Source organism: Palaemon carinicauda, chromosome 3, assembly GCF_036898095.1.
Source record: "Palaemon carinicauda isolate YSFRI2023 chromosome 3, ASM3689809v2, whole genome shotgun sequence".
NCBI lineage: Eukaryota > Metazoa > Arthropoda > Malacostraca > Decapoda > Palaemonidae > Palaemon > Palaemon carinicauda.
In genome coordinates this window covers 164,194,484-164,209,483 of record NC_090727.1, presented here as the reverse complement: position 1 = coordinate 164,209,483, position 15,000 = coordinate 164,194,484, and the positions used below count along the sequence as shown (strand labels likewise).

At 33.0% G+C, this 15,000-nt stretch overlaps 1 long non-coding RNA gene across 1 annotated transcript in view; it reads left to right on the top strand.

The window, feature by feature from the left end:
- LOC137637986 (uncharacterized) overlaps nt 1-15,000 on the top strand; it is a 560,852-nt gene that overhangs the window by 352,466 nt on the left and 193,386 nt on the right. Inside the window, exon 2 of the long non-coding RNA XR_011043842.1 lies at nt 4,981-5,042. This is a non-coding gene — a long non-coding RNA (uncharacterized lncRNA). The remainder of the gene's footprint in view (nt 1-4,980; nt 5,043-15,000) is intronic.

Sequence of the window (15,000 nt, the reverse complement as noted above, 5' to 3'; positions counted from 1 at the left end):
TGAGGGGCCTTTAAACCTTTAAATTAGTCTGAAGGGGAAAGTAGCTGAATTACAGTAAAGATACCATTGGGAAATGCAAAGGTACTTTTTTTTCTGTTTACCCTTTAATATTCGTAATGCAAATGCCGAGAAGGGAAATACCAACTCGATTGTTTCAGTGAAAGGAAAAGCTATATGAAAGATTGCTTATTTTTTACCTACTGGTTTAATTATTCTGATGACTCATTGGGCTGGTTAATCTCCTACTTTTTATAATAATAATGATAATAATAATAATAATATATCGTAATTATTATTATTATTATTATTATTATTATTATTATTATTCTAATGAAACTGGTAACGACAGGAGAACGTTTTTCAACAACAATAATAATAATAATAATAATAATGATAATAATGATAATAATAATAATAATTATAATAGTAATGGTAATAAAAACTACAACAACGATCTCAAACACAATTTCAGCAAAAATTAAACATTTTCAATTATTAAAAATGAATACAAGGGTGAAAACGTTATTCATAGAGACTGTAAAACATGATGCAAAGTTTTTTTGTTTTTTTTCAAGTACGACAAGTATTTGATTTGGTTGAATTTAAATAAAGATTCGCTTTCATCAAAATATCTGGCAAAAAGTCGGGTTGTAGTGGCCAATGTGGTAACGTCCCTGACTGGTGAACCGCCAGACTGGGGTTCAAGTCCCGCTCTAACTCGTTAGTTTCTTTGGTCACTGCAACATCACTATCCAGGAAGCTAAGAATGGGGGGGGGGGGGATTTGGAGGAGCATATAGGTCTAGCTGTTGAGTCATCAGCAGCCATTTCCTAGTCCTCCTTGTTTCCTAGCTTGTCTGGAGAGGGGTCTTGGGCGCTGATCATATGTACAGTATATATGGTCAGTCTCTAGGGCATTGTCCTGCTCGACAGGGCAATGTCTCTGCCATTCATAAGCGGCCTTTAAACATGCATGAAGAACCAACTGAATGATGGTGCCAGAGACTAATATCAAGATTAGGAATGATAATCATTTGGATATGTTGGTTATTTATTGTTAATATTTAGTTTAACGAAATCACTAAGTACCTTACTTTGACTCATACGAGTCTTGGTAGTGTGGTTTGTTTCATGAATTAACTGTGGAAATTGGCACAATGTAAAGTTGAAAATGCTATGTTGAAAAAGACTTTAGGTAACAAATATAAACAACAAAGTAGCTGAGGCCAGATGGAATTTACGTCGATCTTACAACAAATAGAGGTAAAACCAAGTGGAAGAGCATCACTTATTCATTATTATTATTATTATTATTATTATTATTATTATTATTATTATTATTATTGTGGTTAAGCTTCATTTCGATTATCAAATATTTTTGCTCCACACACAACTATATTGTAGGAACTTCTCTTACACTGGAATACTATTTCGATGAATTATGGTGATAACACACTGGCCTGTCATTACCCTAGTCGAAAGATCGAGTCCCGTGCCACCGTTTACTGTTGAGGTTACTACTGTGTTTAGTCACCACGGTGGTGGAAGGTTGGGGGTGTCTAGCTGACGTTCTGGTATAAGCATGCTTTCGAATGAGGTTACAACTGAAACGCATGAACTTATTATTATTATTATTATTATTATTTGCTAAGCGACAATCCTAGTTGGAAAAGCAGGATGCTATAAGCCCAGGGCTCCAACAGGGAAAATAGCCCAGAGAGGAAAGGAAATATGGAAATAGATCAAATATTTTAAGAGCAGTAACAATATTAAAGTAAATGTTTCCTATATAAACTATAAAAAAAATTAATAATGAAAGAAGAAGCGAAATTATATAGAATAGTGTGCCCGAGTGTACCCTCAAGCAAGAGAACTCTAACCCAACACAGTGGAAGATCATGGTACAGAGTCTATGGCACTACCCAAGATTAGAGAACAATGGTGTGATTTTGGAGTGTCCTTCTCCTAGAAGAGCTGCTTACCATAGCCAAAGAGTCTCTTCAGTTCTCATGCTAATGCGGACACATTGTTGAAGTATATAAGACCAGTGTAGATTTCCCAGCTCGTCCAACCACTCAGACGTAGAGGTTTGTAAGCTGCTTTTGTATTTCAGATTATTGTTTTTTATTCTCATGTCATTTTTTCAAGAATAAAACTTTTTTTTTCGTATATATAAACCACTAACACGGCTTTATCCCCTGAGGATATTAAGATGCGGCCGGAGACACAATGAGGAAAAAATAAACACTAAAGTGAAAGGAGGATCCTTAAGAAGTTTCCATAATGTTGGGGATTATTTTCATAAAACCCTTTTCTAATCTGAGTCTAACTTGATATGTTTCTTTAAAAAAAATCCTGTAAAGACGCTCACTCTCTCACGTCTTGCGTCGCATGCTGTGGGTGTTCCCAAGGTCTGGCCGGAAAAACAAACCCTTTTTTCCGTCGTTGAAATCTAATCCTATGTAACAGAAAGGTCCTATGATAAACATTAGGAAGAAGAGCCATCAAAAGAGTTCGAGTCCCAAGCTGGTGAAACTATGAGATAGGATTATTCCTTTTTGTAAAGGAGTAGATATAGGATTTTTTTCCTTAGGTGTTATGGCTCTTGTATAGCGAGGCGGAGACAGACACAAAACCACCGGTACGAAGAGACATCTTCAAAAGATCCCTTGTTTTTTTTTCACGGGTGGGCGGCACTGTGAGATGTTAAATATATTTTTTTATCCGTTTTGCATGTTGTGGGTCTATCTTCGTTTTTTTTTTTTTTTTTTTTTTTTTTTTTTTTTATTTTGTGTTGATATTTACTTTGCCAGAGTTTTTTTTTTTTCTATTCAGCTTCAAGTCTCTGCTGCGCTCGCGAAGGAAAATGTAAAAATAATCCTTATTCGAGAGCTAGAGATTTTCAGCCAAAAAAAAAAAAAAAAAAAAAAAAAACCGTGATATGGAAGGACTGCCAGCAGGTATCACGTGCTCTGGCTATATTATTTATATTCTGTTTTTGTAAACGTTGAGAAACGAGTACAGAAATTAAGATTAGAATCTCTCTCTCTCTCTCTCTCTCTCTCTCTCTCTCTCTCTCTCTCTCTCTCTCTCTCTCTCTCTCTCTCTCTCTCTCTCTTCTAAATGGCAAATTTGAATTATATATGCATAATTTTTCTTAGAGTTTTCATATCTAAATGCGTATTTTTCATTTTTCTCATTTCTTGGGCGATTTGGGGCATCAAGTCCTCAATGGATTGAAATACTGCACTGTTAATGAATAGAACGTTGAACCAATTTTAGTTTCTCTTCCTCTTGTTATTTTGAAGTTTATATAGTAATAAATATAAAATATTTATTTTAACGTTATTATTTTTTTTAAACTTCTCGTAGTTTATTTCCTCATTTCCTTTCCTCACTGGGCTATTTTCCATGTTGGAGCCCTTGGGCTAATAACATCATGCTTTTCCAACTAGGGTTGAAGCTTAGCTAATAATAATAATAATAATAATAATAATAGAACAATTCTTTAATAAGAGGTGAAACCCTGCAGCACATTACATATTTATTTTGTTGATTCCTTTTTTAGAGAGAGAGAGAGAGAGAGAGAGAGAGAGAGAGAGAGAGAGAGAGAGAGAGAGAGAGAGAGAGAGAGAGAGAGAGAGAGCACGCAAAGAATGGAGATCAGTGATGTAAATAATAAAATGGCTGTTGATAAAACTTTTCTTTGGTATCTTGAAATTCGGATTGTGGAATGGAAAATAATTTGCTCCGAATGTATTTGAGGTGACATGTATTGTTAAATCTTGATGTTTTTTTACCTTTTACTATACCTCCGTTCCTGTTTCCTTTCTTCTATCTTGTAAATTATTATTATTATTATTATAATTATTATTATTATTATTATTATTACTAGCTAACCTACAACCCTAGTTGGAAAAGGAAGATGCTACAAGCCCAAGGGCTCCAACGGGGTAAAGTAGCCTAGTGAGGAAAAGAAATAAGGAAATCAATAAACGATATGAGAAGTAATGAATCATTGAAATAGAATATTTTAAAGTCATTAACAACATTAAAACATATACTCCATATATAAACTATAAAAAGACTTTTGTTAGCTTGTTCAACATAAAAAGATTTGCTGCAAGTTTGAACTTTTGAAGTTCTACCGATTCAACTACCCGATTAGGAAGATCATTCCTCATTTTGCTGACCAACTTGTTATTACTTTACTTCATAATACAACTGTATAATTTACCATAATTGCATATTGACGCTGATATCCTCATCGGCCCCTGTGCGAAATCGCAGAGTCTAAAATCCGAAATCCAATCCAATATGAAATTTTGGTGGTGAAGAATGATTAGTCATATAGATATTATGTGGAGTTTATATCGAAAGACTGGTATTTTGGGGGAAGATGTGGCAGCGCTGAAAGAGTATGAAAAGTTTGTGTCATAAATGCCATATCTAGATACGAAAGAGAACTTAAAAATCCCCGCTATTATTATTAGCCTGGGAGGAGCGTAGAGAGGAAAGGTCCCTTTTTTTCATTTGTTTGATGTCGGATACCCTCCAAAATTGGGGGAAGGGCCTTGGTATATAGATAAATAGATAGATTATTATTATTATTATTATTATTATTATTATTATTATTATTATTATTATTATTATCATTATTATTAATATTATTATTATCAGCTAAGCTACAACCTTAGTTAGAAATGCAGGATACTATAAGGTCAAGGACATCAACAGGGAAAAGTATCCCAGTGAGGAAACGAAATAAATAAACTGGAAGAGAAGTAAAAAGGAATTAAAACTATTTTAAGAACAGTAACAACATTAAAACTCTTCTTTTAAATATAAACTATAAAAAGAGGCTCATGTCAGCCTGTTAAATGAAAAACTATTCAAGATACTAAACTAGAGATAGGGCATAGACCATAGTGGACGACCAACACATTATTCATCTAACTTATGTTCATGCTTTCTGTTACAGACAGCACTTTGAGATCTGCTTTCCCCACCCCGGACTGAAGTCATCCTATGCAACATAGTAAGGTACGAAACAATTAATTGATTGATTATTTAGTTGAATATATTTATATTTATGTAGTTTATTGGTATTTGTTTAACTTTAAACCAATATCTGCATCAGTGGTTCTGTTAATGTTGTTAGAAAAACTCACAGTTAATCTGCCTATTTGCAAAGATAAAAAAAAACCTTCAATAGTACAATATTTGGAGCGTATGAAATATTTAATTTGGCATTTCTTTAACTATTATTCAATATCGGCGTCAGTGTTTCTGTTAATGTTGTTAAAAAAAATTCACATTAATCTGCCTGTTTGAAAAGATAAAAAAAAAACTTCAACAGTAGAGTATTTGGAACGTATGATATATTTAATTTGGTATTTCTTTAACTGTTAATCAATATTGGCGTTAGTGCTGCTGTTAATGTTGTTAGAAAAATTTTCAGTTAATCAGTCTGTTTACAAAGATTAAAAAAAGAAATCCCTTAAACTACACCGTAATTAGAACGTGATGATATCGTTGAATTATAATCTGCAAATATAAGAACTCGCGTGTTGCAGAGGCAAGAAAATTTTATATGCGACTCTGATATTAAAAAAGACTTAATCATTTATATTTCCAGTACCTGAATTTTGAATAATTAGGCATTTGCTTCATTTCGCTCTCCTTCTCTCAATATCTTGGCTCAGTATTTGCTTCAAATGATCCTAATTAATGGTAACTTGTTTAATTATTCCTAATTACTTTTTTTTATTTATTTTGAATGGGATATCACCTTGCATCATATCCGAACCCATTGAATCGAATTCCTGAAGATTGTGTAGTTACTAATTATGATTACAGCAGCTACTGTAATAATACATAGAAATATCAGGTTCTACTGTAGTTTACTTATAATATATCTTGTCAAATGTGAAATGTATACAATTCCCTTTGCTGCATAACACGTAAATATTGCACCATTTTAATAATTTCTAACGGTCTCGATATGATGAATAAGTTCACTTCTCAATATTGCGTTTTACTTTGATTTTAAGACTGGGTCCTTTTTAAGATTATAAGCCGTCCCTTTATTAGGTGTTTCCAGGGATTTAGACGATAATTAACCCCATTCGTTTATTCTTCAATAAGATGAGAAGTAACTGTACCTTTTTTTTTTTTTTTCTTTTTTTTTTATGAGACGTATTTGTACTGACTCAGAGGGGTGCCCCTTTAGCTCGGAAATGTTTCCCACTAGCTGATTTATTGGACAAAATCATCCTAACCAATTAGCTAGCAGGAAACTTTTCCGAGCTAAATGGGCACCCCTGCGAGTAACTTGGTGTCTGCCATGTCATTTAGTCAAAGTTTTTACATTCATTTATTAAAACATTTTCATCTCCAAGTCTTCCTCTATTGTCTTCGCGTAATCAAGCCACAACAGTATATTCTGACCCAAATCAAATCATTGCATTATACTCATTAATCATATAATTATAATATTCGTGTTTCTAACTTTGATATATTTAAAAAATTCGTATCAATGAACTTCACATTGCATTTAACATCCAAACTTAATTTTCATAAAGATGGCGCTACATTCATTTCATTCATGACTATTTTATTGATCAGTTATTAATGTAATTCAAACCAATGATTTCTCTATGGGAATGTTAAGAGCAAAAATAAAAGAAGACTGAAGTAACTTTAGCAAGATTGGGCATAGGTACACAAAATTGGTACATGGCTATTAGATGTACACACCTCGTACATTTTAACCATAAAACATATTTTTTGGGGGAATTATAAAGTTTTTAAAAAAGAAAGAGTCTTATGTTTGGTGAGAAAATTTTTTACTGACGATTTATCGGAAGGGGAGTTTCTGATTTCAAGATTTCAAGTTTTTTTTTTTTTTTTTTTTTTTTTTTTTTTTTTTTTTTTTTTTTCAGGGGACAGGTTTTATAGATAAGATCTAAATTATGTTTATCTCAAGCTTTTGACCTCAATTTTTTATCCATTATATTTACTATGATTTGATTTAATTGATTTTACAAAAATGCCAACTGTGTGAAACATGCAATGGCAAGCTTAAACAGATTTTTCTTTTATCAGTGCGAGAGATCGAGAGATACAAAAAAGAAAAAAAAAAAACTATTACAGGATATAAAAGGGTATGAAACATGTACTGTTCAATATAAATATTTTTCATCCCTGAATTTAATCGGGCCAGCTCTGCATAAGAATCGAGCTACACTCATTGGTTTGGTAAATCTCCTCCTTTTAATAATAATAATAATAATAATGATAATAATAATAATAATAATAATAATACTAATAATAATAATAATGATAATGATAGTAATAATAATATTAATAATAATAATAATAATAATAATAATAATAATAATAGTCAAAATTTTCTGCAAATCATCCATTGAAGTACAACTCTACCTGCCATGCAAAAATCGTCGCTTTCCTCATTCTCCGTTCTTTTGTTTTTACTTCTGAATACCTTTACAAATCAACAATTTCCATTGTTGCACAGTACATAATAAAGCTCAATGTATCCAGTATAAGCTTCCCCTCAAAACATTTTTCTTGGCAATGTTCACTTTTGGCTTTAAATTTCAGCTTTAAAAAATCTTTCGCCATCCTTTGCAGTCTTTTAACACTATCACTGATTAGGCCCGTGTCATCTTTTACCACTTTAATCTAGAAAAGTTTTTCATTAACAATTCACTTTATTTTTCTAGTGCTGAGGCTTGCCTTATTAAGGTCTATTTACGTGTAGGATTATGATTTTGCAATCAAAGGTACTGTTTGTCATGTAATAATGATTATACTTTACCTCTTGTTTTCTTATTCTACAAGAGTACATATCCTTTTTTTCTGAATGTTCTCATTACTCAACCCATACAAAAAGCATCAGATAATTAGAGACATATACGTGACAGATCCATCTAATTTCCATTTCATTTAAAGTTCTTGGTTTAAAGGTCACTCAGGAATGGCAGAGGGAAGGAACAGTGACATTGCCCTAGCAAGCAGGACCATGCCCTAGAGACTGACCATATATTATATGATCAACGCTCAAGCCCTCTCTCCACCCAAGCTAGGACCAAGGAGGGCCAGGCAATGGCTGCTGATTACTCAGCAGATAGACCTATAGGCTCCCCTAAACCCCCCAATATTAGCTCACAAGGTTGGAAAGGTTGCCGACACTAAAGGCACTAACGAGTCTGAGCGGGACTCGAACCCCAGTCTGGCGTTCACCAGTCAGGGACGTTACCACATCGGCCACCACAAACGGATTAAATTCAACTCATTTAAAGTCTAGGTGTGATTTAATTTGAAATAGCACATGTTTTAGAGATAATTTTGGGGAACATTACAATATATGTACCTCAAATAGGAATTGAACATACTTCGACTTCTGTCAATATTTAATTTCACACATTTTGATTCATGTAATATTTTTGTAAAATCAACCGTTACAGAGATATAACCCATAAACTATAAATCTGCCGAAAAAATAAAGATGCTTTAACATTTAGTGGATAGAAAACCTTTTAGCTGTACACCTGGCTTGATCATCACATAAATCTATACGGTTAAAGGTTTGAACTACTGGAAAATCGTTATGGCATATAGTCTCCCCCATTGGCTTATTGATTTATCCTGAGGAAATATTTTAATCCTTTCATTCTATACATTGTTTCGTGCATTGTTCTCCTATGTGGTTTTCAGCTGCTGGCTTTTGTTTTAACTTGTTGGCTAAAAACTTACTTTTTATGTATTTCCCTATTCCTGATCTGGTTATTAGGATTATGTGAACATTCCCGAAAACAACTGATCGAAAACTATTATTCGAATTGTTCGAAATAAAGTTATGAGAAAGAACAATTATTCGAAATGAAAATGATTCGGAATACAAAATTCTTAGTAATCTGGTACCGTCAATAAAAGATTTTTCATAATTCTGACTATCCATTGCATTCAGGTCTTCCCCAGACTGTACCCACCTGTACGTAGTACTATACTTTAAAAGAAAAAAGGAGTAATTTTAATCGGAAATTCTCCGTAAAAATATACTGTTCTCAGCCGTATTTCAGTAAAATACAGGAGACCGTAATTTTACCTTACAGTGTTATTTTCTTTTACGGGTTGGTGACCGTAATATCACTCCTTTAGGCCAATATATCCGTTTTTAAAACGGTAAAAATCCTGAAATAAATGTTGCCAGCCCTTAAACCGTTTTTTAAGGGTTGTAGCAAGTAATAATAATAATAATAATAATAATAATAATAATAGGGTGAGTGTAGGTATGCAGTTAATTCTAACAGCCTTACCTTACGCAAATACTACACAGTTTTATTCCAGCTGTGATCAGTTTGTGGAATGATCTTCCTGATATATCTTTTAAATTGCTGGAACTTCAGAAGTTCAAACTTTTTGAAAATAATTTTTCTGTTGAACAGGTTTACCTAAATCTCGTTTTGCATTTTACATATGACTGTTCTATTTTAACGTTGTTACGTATCCTAAAATATTTCATATTTTTTTTTATTCATTATTGCATATAAATCTATTTGCTCTTTATTTAATTTCCTCACTGGACTGCTTTCCCTGTTGGATCCCTTGAACCTATAGCATTCTGCTTTTCCAACCAATGTAGTTTGGCTAGTAAGAATAATAATACCAAGAATATAGGAACGCTTAATTCTATCTTCTCTCCAAAGGATTATAAAGTATTCTATCGAATGCCTCGTCCATATCTTTCACTCCGCATATCTATCACCTCTTTATGAGCAATGCTATTAAATAATAGTTTTATTACAAATTGATATTATTGCTATTGTTACTTTAGTTGAAAAGGCAGATTGTTAGAAGCCCAGCGGACCCGTTACGAAAAGAAAGCCAGTATAGAAAAATAGATTTAAGAGTTAGAAGTGAATTATTATTATTATTATTATTTGCTAAGCTACAACCCTAGTTGGATAAGAAAGATGCTATAAGCCCATGGGCTCCAAGAGGGAAAATAGCTCAGTGAGGTAAGGAAACGAAGAAAAATAAAATATTTTAAGAAGAGCAACATTAAAATGAATATCTCCTAATAAACTAAAAAATACTTTTGCAGAAAAAGAGGAAGAAAAAGAAGATAGACTAGTGTGCCCGAGTGCACCCTCAAGCAAGGGAACTAGAGTTCCCTTGCTTGAGGGTGCAAGACAGTGGAAGACCATGGTACAGAGGCTATGGCACTATCCGAGATTAGAGAACAATGGTTTGATTATGAAACATAAACAGTGAAGGATAAACAAAATCTGAAATTAATATGACGGATAACGGATACACTATTATCCAGTTTCCGAGTCAACCCTACCCTTCATCTTCTAAGAGTTCCTATTACGAATGTTTAATAGTAATGGATGAAGGAACGCATGATAAATTGAATTTCTTTCAGTTGATCATCCTTCCATTCTATTGAAATCTTTTTTTCTTATAATGTAATATGTGTTCATCTGGAATTGTTTAGTTTTCGGTGTTGAGCGTTGTTACTATAGTTAATTTCTTTTAGTGAGGCAGACTTGTACCGACTCGCAGGGGTACCCTTTTAGCTCGGGAAAAGTTTCCTGCTGTCTGATTGGTTAGAATTATATTGTTCAACCAATCAGCGATCAGGAAACTTTTCCGAGCTAAAAGGGCACCCCTGCGAGTCGGTGTAAACTGCCTCAATAAAAAGAATTGACTATAGTCATGAGACATTTTTGAGATGGACTAATAAGCTAGTGGGGAGAGTGTAATAAAATAAAATTTAGAAATTAGATTTTTTTACTCTAAAAATATTTCATAAGCATGCATTAATGGCTAACAGATACGTATCCTTATGTTAACATCCTTTTAAACATCAACGGATACTTTCTCTTTAAAATCTACGCAAATTTCAAAAAGGAATTGTAAAAATACATACAGTTAATTGATAAATGATTACCCTAATGATAGACCGGGCAATTAGATTGATTGCACGTCGATTGCGTTTTAAGGATTTCTATGCATTTTTTCCAAAATTAATTTCTCGCAAAGCAGATATGTAATTGCTGTAATTAGATTGGTTTTAAACCCTGCATTTATACGATACTGGAGCAAAATTCGTTCAATGTGTTTTTCACCTTATAGATGTTGAAGGTTAATCTGATTACGGAGCGAGAGATTCTTCTAATGTCATTACGTCTTGATAAATAAAAAGTGTAGGTAAAAAGCATAGAACAATGCTTTATGTAATACATATCCTGTAAATATATCAAACGACTTGAATATATTCAATGATCAATTATTGCATAATTATGAAGCTATATCAAATATCATATATCCAACCACAATGCTTTATGTAATACTTATCCTGTAAATATATCAAACGGCTTAAATATATTTAATGATCAATTATTGCATAATTTTGATGCTATATCAAATATTATCATATATCCAACCCCAATGCTTCATGTAATACATATCCACTAAATATATCAAACGCTTTGAATATATTTAATGACCAATTATTACATGATTATGATACGATATCAAATGTTATCATATATCCAACCCCTTTTAAGTCTTCCTCTCAGCCTGTCTCCTACCACTTCTAAATTTTACACTTCTTTAACTAAGATGTTAATGAGTAACTTGAAAGAAGCAAAGAATATGACTGCTGTTTTCGATATCAATTTTTTCTTGCGATTATTTTTATGATTATTTTATTTTATAATACATTTTTTGTCTATCCTATTTTAAACCTTTTTTATAAGGCATACCTAATCAAGTTAGTTTTCGAAATCCAGGTAATTATGGAACCCTATTATAATATTTTATCGTATATTATACGTTTCATAAAGACATACTGAATGTATATTTTCTCCTCAAAGTTGCTTAATGGGGAAAAATACGTGTAATTAGATGCCATTGCTGTAGAGTACACAACTTCTTAATGTACGGCATATTTTATTTTCTTTTTCCCTTTGTGAGTGTTTAGTATAGTTAAGTAGTATTAAGAGTAATGCAGTTTATGCTTTGCCTATTTAGTCAAGAGGAGAATCACGTTAAGCTTGAAATGAGTTAGTTTTTTAATTGGCTCTTTGTATTATTATTATCATTATTATTATTATTTATTTGTTTATTATTATTATTATTATTGTTATTATTATTTTTATTATTATTATTATTATTATTGTAACTGTTATTGCTATTTTTATTGTTATTATTATTATTATTATTATTATTATTATTATTATTATTATTATTATTATTAATATTGTTATTGTTATTATTATTGTTATTGTTATTATTATCATTATTATTATTTATTATTATTATTTATTATTATTTATTATTATTATTTATTATTATTATTATTATTATTATTAGCTAAGCTGCAAGCCGAGGGGTTCCAATAGGGAATATAGCCCAGTGATTGGAAAGGAAATAAGGAAACAATAGTGCGCATGGGTGTACTGTTAAGGCTTAAGCAAAAGATCTCTTTACCAAAGACTTTGGAAGACCATGGTATAGAGGCTATGGCACGCCCTAAGACTAGAGAACAATGGCTAGATTTTAGTGTCCTTTTAGAAGAGCTGCTTACAATAGCTAAAGAGTTTCTTCTACCCTTACCAAGAGGAAAGTAGCCACTGAATAATTACACTACAATAGTTAACCCTTTGAGAGAAGAATTTTTTCTGTTATCTTAGTTTTGTCAGGTGCATGAGGAAAGAGGGTAACGTGTAAAGAATAGGCCCAACTATTCAGGGTTTGTGTAAGAAAAGTAAAAATGAGCCGTAACCAGAGAATGAAAAGCTATCCAGGTATACTTATTGAAAAATTAGAAAATCCTTACCCTAACTAGATTCTACTTACGGTGATCATATATTAATCATGATGTAGAATTACAGCTAAAGGATACAGTTCAGTATTATTATTATTATTATTATTATTATTATTATTATTATTATTATTATTATTAATTGCTAATCTACAACCCTAGTTGGAAAAGCAGAATGCTATAAGCCCAGGGGCTCCAACAGGGAAAATAGCCCTGTGAGGAATGGGAACAAGGAAAAAATGAATATTTTAATAATAATAAAGTAAATAACTCCTATATAAACTTTAATAACTTTAAAAAACAAGAGGAAGTGAAATTAGAAAGAATAGTGTGCCCGAGTGTACCCTCAAGCAAGATAGTGGAACACCATGGTACAGAGGATATGCCCCTACCCAAGACGATGGTTTGATTTTGGAGTGTCCTTCTCCCAGAAGAGCTGCTTACCATAGCTAAAGAGTCTCTTCTACCCTTACCAAGAGGAAAGTAGCCACTGAACAATTACAGTGCAGTAGTTAACCCCTTGGGTGAAGAAGAATTGTTTGGTAATCTCAGTGTTGTCAGGTGTATGAGGACAGAGGAGAATCTGTAAAGAATATGCCACACTATTCGGTGTATGTGTAGGCAAAGGGAAAGTAAACCGTAACCAGAGAGAAGGATTTAATGTGACTATACTGTCTGGCCAGTTAAAAGACCCCATAACTCTCTAGCGGTAGTATCTCAACGGGTGGCTGGTGCCCTGGCCGACCTACTACCTGCTTATTGTATATATAAAGTTAATCTGGAAGCAATGCAAACCATAAATCAAAATACAATAATAAGTCTTCTCAAGGTGATTTACTTAGCCACTTATGCCTGGAGGAAGCGTCCTTGCCTGGTGATTGCCAGACTGGGGTTCGAGTCCCACTCAAACTCGTTAGTTCCTTTGGTCACTATGTCCTCACCATCCTTGTGAGCTAAGGATGGGGGTTGTGGGAGCCTATAGGTCTATCTGCTGAGTCATCAGCAGCCACTGCCTGGCCCTCTTGGTCCTAGCTTGGGTGGAGAGGAGGCTTGGGCGTTGATCATATGTAATATGGTCAGTCTCTAGGGCATTGTCTTACTTGATAGGTTATGTCACTGTCCCTTGCCTCTGCCATTCATGAGCGGCCTTTAAAGCGTAAAGGAACCATTCTGGTTAGTAACCATAATTCAGAACGTAATCCATTTATGATTACTTGGAATTAAGGGAAATTCCAGTTTGGCTTGCCATGAATCCAAATATAATTTGCATGTGCTTATTGTACATACAAGGATTTGGTTAACCTTATCATGCAATGAAAATGATAATGAATTTAGCCTTCTGGAAGCGCAGTGAAAGGCCTGCCAGTGATTTGAGCCTTCTGGAATGGTTGTTGTTGGGAGACGAAGATAGGTGATTTAAACATAGGACAGCTGGTACCAGTAGTAGAGCATTTGAAGTTAATGGTATCTATTGTCGTGAAGAAGTGGAATTTGTTGCTTGACATTAAGACAGCATTACGGGGAAAAAAAAAAATACGAGTATTTAGCTGAACAAATATACCTCCTAGACTAGCACACTTGTAGTTATGAAAACTAGCCAGCCAATATTTAAAAATGTAATTCTTTTGCGTTCTTGTAGTTGTAGTTAATCTGTAAATGATTAAAGCACTTTGATTTTTGCAGCTTTTCGTTAAGTACACTGTTAAAAATTTACATTAAAAACGGTAAATGCCGGGCAACATTTATTCCAGGATGTTTGCCGTTTTAAAAACTGATATATTGACGTAAAAGATAATAACATAGTAAGGTAAAATTACGGTCGCCTGTATATTACTGAAATACAGTTTAGAACAGTATATTTTTACTGAGAATTTCCGATTATTTTTTTTCCCCTTTTTTTCATTCTTTTTTATATATATGCAGTATACCATTGCGTAAGAGAGGAAACCCTTCTCGTTTACATTCATCAAATATATACAAAACGAACTAATTGTTGAGTATCTTGTTGACAAACACCTTCATCAAGACTATTGAGAAATTCATTAGGAAACTTCTAAATTTTGCCTTTAGTTCCGCCCGGTGTCAGCTTCTATGGCAACGGAGGTCAGAGAGTCGGTCCAATTAAACGGCATCTATAAA